Raw genomic sequence first — 7,201 nt, 5'->3', positions numbered from 1 at the left:
AGATTAGAGATGTGAAGATCTTCCTATTGCAGTGTTCCTGTAGAGCCTTGCTACTCAAATGTGATAGAGAGCAGCAGCAGCATTACCTGGAACTTTGTTAAACATGCAGCTCTCAGGACCCACATCAGACCTACTGGATTAGAACCTACATTTTACAAGATCCCCAGTGCTTTGCGTGCACATGGAAGTTTAAGAATAATACCTGGGCTTATAGGGTAGCCCTACAGGAGAATGAAAGTGAAGTGAAGTGAAATCACTCAGTCGTGTCCGACTCTTTGCGATCCCGTGGACTGTAGCCCACTCAGGCTCCTCTGTCCATGGGATTCTCCAGGCAAGAATACTGGAGTGGGTTGCCATTTCCTTCTCCAGGGGATCTTCCCAACCCAGGGATCGAACCTGGGTCTCCTGCATTGCAGGCAGACGCTTTATCCTCTGAGCCACCAGGGAAGCCCACAGGAGACTGGAAAGCAGCAGTGAATATAAATGGCTGAGCAGGTCAGCTTTTCTTTAAGCCTGTCCCTCGGGATCTTTCTTTCTCCCCCTCTCCAGGATCTTGATAGGTATTCAGTGGTCAAAAAGGTTAGTTTGGCAAATACCAGGCTTAAAGCTAAACAGGTTTCTTTGTGGCCAGACATCTTCTAATATGCTCATGTGCTTTCTGAATCTCCAAGATAAAAACTATACGATGTAGCTGCTTCTACCTTTATTGATCATGGAAGTTAGTCTAGGGGGCATCTTCACATGTTACTATTTTGTTGAGCATATCTTGGTAAAGATGAAATAGCCCTTTGTGACTATTAAGGTTTTAGACTTATAAGACATTCTAGCCCCTGGTCATCTTAGACTTCCTAAATTTAATATCTCTTGCATTCTTATACATTAACAATGAAAGATTAGAAAGAGAAATTAAGGAAACAATCCCATTTACCATCACAACCAAAAGAATAAAATATCTAGGAATAAACCTACCTAAGGACACAAAAGCCCTGTACTCAGAACTATAGGATAATGAGGAAAGAAATCAAAGATGGCACAAACAGATGGAGAGACATACCATGTTCTTGGATTGGGACAATCAATATTGTGAAAGTGGCTGTACTACCCAAAGCAATCTAGATTAAGTGCAATCCCTGTCAAATTATCAATGGGATTTTTCACAGAATTAGAACAAAAAAATTTACAATTTGTATGGAGACACAAATGACTCCAAATAGCCAAAGCAATCTTGAGAAACAAAAAAAGCTGGAGGTATCAGGCTTCCTGACTTCAGACTATACTGCTGCTGCTGCTGCTAAGTCACTTCAGTTGTGTCTGACTCTGTGCGACCCCATGGACTGCAGCCTACCAGGCTCCTCTGTCAATGAAATTTTCCAGGCAAGAGTACTGGAGTGGGTTGCCATTGCCTTCTCTTACTACAAGGCAGTAGTAATCAAGATGGTGTGGTAATGGCACAAAAACAGAAATACAGTCAATGGAACAGGATAGATAGCCAAGATAAACCCACACACTATGATCACCTAATCTAGGACAACTCTCACATCTGCTACTAGTATGACTACTGGAAAAACCGTACCTTTGACTATATGGACCTTTGTCAGCAAAGTGATGTCTCAGCTTTTTAATACGCTATCTAGGTTTGTTATAGCTTTTCTTTCCAGGAGCAAGCATGTTTTAATTTCATGGCTGCAATCACCGTCCATGGTCATTTTGGAGTAGTCATGTATGGATATGAGAGTTGGACCATAAAGAAAGCTGAGCACCAAAGAATTGATGCTTTTGAACTGTGGTGTTGGAGAAGACTCTTGAGAGTCCCTTGGATTTCAAGGGGATCAAACCAGTCAATCCTAAATGAAATAAACCCTGAATATACATTGGAAGGACTGATGCTAAAGCTGAAGCTCCAGTACTTTGGCCACCTGATGCCGAGTCAACTCATTGGAAAAGACCTGATGCTGGGAAAGATTGAAGGCAGGAGGAGAAGTGGATGAGAGATAATGAGATGGTTGGATGGCATCAGTGACTCAATGGACATGAGTCTGAGCAAACTCCAGGAGATAGTGAAGCACAAGGAAGCCTGGCATGCTGCAGTTCATGGGCTGCAAAGAGAGTAGGACATGACAGAGTGACTGAACAATAACAAATCTATGACAAAGGAGGCAAGAATATACGATGGAGAAAAGACAGTCTTTTCAACAAATGTGCTGGAAAACTTGAACAGCTACATGTAAAAGAATGAATGTGGACATTGTCTAAGACCATGCATAAAAATAACTCAAAATGGATAAAAGACCTGAACATAAGGCCAGGCACTATAAATTTCTTAGAGGAAAACATAGGAAGAACAACATCAGTTCAGTTCAGTTCAGTCGCTCAGTCATGTCCGACTCTTTGCAACCACATGAATCGCAGCATGCCAGGCCTCCCTGTCTATCACCAACTCCCAGAGTTCACTCAGACTCACGTCCATCGAGTCTGTGATGCCATCCAGCCACCTCATCCTTTGTCGTCCCCTTTTCTCCTGCCCCCAATCCCTCCCAGCATCAGAGTCTTTTCCAATGAGTCAACTCTTCGCATGAGGTGGCCAAAGTACTAGATTTTCAGCTTTAGCATCATTCCTTCCAAAGAAATCCCAGGGCTGTCTCCTTTAGAATGGACTCGTTGGATCTCCTTGCAGTCCAAGGGACTCTCAAGAGTCTTCTCCAACACCACAGTTCAAAAGCATCAATTCTTCAGCACTCAGCCTTCTTCACAGTCCAACTCTCACATCCATACATGACCACAGGAAAAACCATAGCCTTGACTAGACTGACCTTAGGCGGCAAAGTAATGTCTCTGCTTTTGAACATGCTATCTAGGTTGGTCATAACTTTCCTTCCAAGGAGTAAGCGTCTTTTAATTTCATGGCTGCAGTCACCATCTGCAGTAATTTTGGAGCCCCCCAAAATAAAGTCTGACACTGTTTCCACTGTTTCCCCATCTATTTCTCATGAAGTGATGGGACCAGATGCCATGATCTTCGTTTTCTGAATGTTGAGCTTTAAGCCAACTTTTTCACTCTCCTCTTTTACTTTCATCAAGAGGCTTTTTAGTTTCTCTTCACTTTCTGCCATATGTCCCAGCAATTCATTCCTAGGCATACACCCAGGGAAAGCTGTAATTCAAAAAGATATATGTACCCCAGTGTTCATTGCAGCACTGTTTACATTAGCCAGGACAGGGAATGAACCTGAATGTCCATCAGCAAAGGAGTGGATAAAGAAGATGTGGAACATATGCACAATGGAATATTACTCAGCCCCCAAAAGGAACAAAACAGTGTTGTTTGCAGAGAGCTGGCTAGACCTAGAGACTGTCATACAGATGAAGTCAGTCAGAACGTGAAAGATAGCATATAATATTGCTTATAAGTAGAATCTAGAAAAATGGTACAGATGAACCTATTTGTGAAGCAGAAACAGAGACACAGATGTAGAGAACAAACTTATTGATAGTAAGGAAAGGAGGGGTGGGATGAATTGGGAGATCAGGATTGATGTGTGTGTGTGTATATATATATGTGTGTGTGTGTGTATATATATGTATATACATATAATACTTATAAAATAGACAACTAATAGGAACCTACTGTATAGCTTAGGGAACTCAGTGCTCTGAGGTGGCTTAAATGGGAAGGAAAACTAAAAAATAGGGGATATATGTGTATATATATATATATTTATATATAACTGGTATATGTATATTTATATATGACTGATTCACTTTGCTGAATAGCGGAAACTGACACAACATTGTAAAGCGACTATACTCCAGTAAAAATTTTTAGAAATGTTACCTAAATTTATTATCCATTACTTATCTGTCTCAGTGCCCAACCTTTCCATCACTGGTACAGGTATATGACTTGACTTCTGACTCACTTTCGTTGGCTGAGCCCTATTTGCATAGTCATAGGATAAAACTGTGGGCTTTGTCAGTGCTGGTTTGGGGAAAGCATTCAAGAGTTGATGGTTATGGTGATGGAGATGAGGAGGAGATACTGGAGGATGTTAGGGTCACTGGTAATGTGCTGAAGTTTAGATTGTGGTAGGAATAAAATCAAGAGGTATGACTGAGAGCAGTTACTGAGTGAGCAAGAACAAACAGGAAAGTTTGACAATTATGAGGCACAACATTTGTCAGCAAATTTATAGTCAGAAATAAAAAGAAGCAAATGAATAGGTCCATTTGGGAACTAGGGTTGTTTTAGGACAGTCCTAAATGTGTTTTCTACAGTTTATTTCCACTGATGCCCTTTTTGAAAATTCATGGCCCATTTTAACCTTGACAGGTTGATTTATCCCCAATTCTATGACTTAGAACATATTTGATTTTAAATTATGTTATCCAGTAAATTATCAATATCTTGGATATAATATTTAGACATACTTTGTATTACTTTCATGTATCCTAGACATGAAGTTTCACTTTTTTTTTTCTTTTTTAGTAGTAGAGTACTTACTCTTCTCTTAGCCCTAGGAGGAATGAAAATATTTCTCAGTGATATACTAATACTTACTTTGGGCAGTAAACAACATCACTTTTTTTTGTTGTTGTTCATGAAGCTCCAGTACTTTGGCCACCTCATGCAGAGAGTTGACTCATTGGAAAATACTTTGATGCTGGGAGGGGTTGGGGGCAGGAGGAGAAGGGGATGACAGAGGATGAGATGGCTCGATGGTATCACTGACTCGATGGATGTGAATCTGAGTGAACTTTGGGAGTTGGTGATGGACAGGGAGGCCTGGTGTGCTGCGATTCATGGGGTTGCAAAGAGTTGGACACAGCTGAGCGACTGAACTGAACTGAACTGAATAAACCAATGGGAAGTATTTTGATTTAGATCTGTTTCTAAAAACTCAAAAGCTTTTTAATTCCCTTTTCCTGACATTTAAAAAATGTCATTTCTTAAAAAAATCAAGGCATTACTGTTATTTCTATTTATGTTATCGGTATAACTTTTCTTAGGTATTTTTCTCTTGAAAAATTTGATATTGCTTTAGCAAGTAAACTCAGATATGTAAATGTTTCAAATCTGATTCAGTTTCTTTTTATCGAATCTTTATTTAAAAGAATTTTTATACTTTCAGGAGAAATTTTGAAAATCAAGAAGAGTATATTGGATTAAGTAGTTTTTTTTTTTTAAATTTCAGAGATATCTAGAGGGGATGGTAAAGTTTAAACCCATTTTTTTTCCATCTCTAAAATCTATTGTTCTCAGACCACTATGATTTAGGTGACGATCCAGAGGGCTTACAAGCGGCTACCATCCCAAAGAAATTCAACTTTTCTTTTTTTTTTTTTTCATTAGATTTGCTAAGACAGAAAACTAGACTGATTCATTATAGAATTCTAGAGGTTGGCAGTCTCCAGGAGGAGTACTAAGATGCTTGATGCTTCCTATTGTCAGCCTAACAGTGGTGGGAGATGCAGTTTAGTAGGCAACCCCGACTCATCAGTAGAGTGGGGCGTGAAAGATTGTGGTAGCTGAGTGGCTACCTCTGAACAGGCAAAGAGGACTAGATGGTTACTATGGGATCACCAGCTACTCAATTTTAGATAGCATGGGTAGCTGGTATCAACTCTACATCCTTATGGTCATAAGGAAGAGATAATAATAGAGGCAGCCATTGTCTTGTCCCACATGCCAAAGTAACTCATTAATGAGCCTTACTTAACATGCTATGGGTTGCCAAAATTTATTCTAGAAAGATTTTCAGCAAGGATTGGAACAGGACATTCAAATTAACCCTTGGGTTACTAGACATTGCCATCACCTGAGTCTTTGTATGACATTCATCCAATACCATGTTTATCAGACATCATCAGATGCTAGATTCTGTGCTGGGTGCTGGAATGTCAGGGCAAAAAGGTGAATGTTGTTGTTGCCATCATATTGCTATGCTGACTAGAGTAAGATGCACATAAATAAACAAGATAATATAACAGTATATTCTATGCTGTGATAGGAGAAATACAGTGAGCCATGGTAACATACAGAAAGGAGGTGCTTAACTTTTAGTTAAGGATTCAGATAAGAAGCGGTATCTACAGGAAAGCTGAGTAGGCGATGAACAGACTGAGAGGGGCTGGGGCAAGAAAGAGAATTTTGGGCAAGGGGAAAAAAGCATATACAGAAATCTGGAAAAAGATCATAAAAAACATTCTGTTTAGAGCACACACATCTTGGGAAGGAGCAGTGGCTAGAAATGTAGACAGAGTCTAGACATGTGGGGTTTTGTGAACTTTTTTTTTTTTTTTCCTAGATGGAGAGAGAGCCATTGAAAAGCTTTCGAGCATAGAAAGGGTTAGGTATATGTTTTAAGATAATGACTTTGGCAGCATTCTGGAGATTGGGTTGGAGGGAGATAATACTGGAGACAATGAGCCCTTGTCAAGAAGGACACTTTTAGAGAAGTTTACATAAATGAAGATGGTAGCCTGAATTTGACAACAAAATAGCATTCTTAGTGGCTGATATTTTTGTGTTTGGCACGCTAGACATTAAAGTGATTTACTTTTATAACATTAAAATTTTTATGTCATTATTTAACTCATTATTTCCCATTTTATAATTCTTCAAGAAACCATTCTTGTTTCTTCTCTTGTATTTTTGTAAATGATTGTTTTTGTTGCTTCCTGAGTATTTTCTTGCCAGTGTCTTTTCTGCTCTGAACACATTTTTTCTACCTTTTGTCACTGTGATTTTTTTGTGTTTTCAAACTTGCATCAGGAGAATTAACGTTGAGAGAGAACTAATTGTGATTCTAGTGAGTAGATCTTGGTTGTGACAATTATGGAGAAGCTGAGGTTTCCTGGAAAGGACTAGGAGGAAAGCAATCAGTGGTTCTTGACATTGGAAGGAAAGAAAATAAAGACAGTGTTCCTAGAGAAGAGGCTTGCTGTACAGCAATCAATATAGTAGGATTAGAAAAGAGCAACATGGATCAACCCCAAAGTGCAAAAAGTAATTAAGGGCACAGAAGGCACATAAGACATGTCAAGTTCAAAAGAGAAGCTGCAAAGCTACACAGTGGAGTTCAGAGTTTAAAAATGACAGACAGAGCAAAGGTGGAAAATGACAAAAACATTTCATGTAAGACTAACTGAAAGTGCTGGGATTTTATGTTTATAGCACATGGGACACAGAAGGTCAGTGAACAGC

The 7,201-nt window shown here is 39.4% G+C and overlaps 1 non-coding gene across 1 annotated transcript; it reads right to left on the bottom strand.

Annotated features, from left to right (window-relative positions):
- On the bottom strand, positions 376-447 carry TRNAC-GCA. The gene has a single exon. It is a non-coding gene; the product is annotated as a tRNA-Cys (tRNA).

Source organism: Capra hircus, chromosome 3 (genome assembly GCF_001704415.2).
Source record: "Capra hircus breed San Clemente chromosome 3, ASM170441v1, whole genome shotgun sequence".
In the NCBI taxonomy this organism is placed as follows: domain Eukaryota; kingdom Metazoa; phylum Chordata; class Mammalia; order Artiodactyla; family Bovidae; genus Capra; species Capra hircus.
Note: the sequence above shows the minus strand (reverse complement) of the source record. Positions and strands in the feature narration are given on the sequence as shown.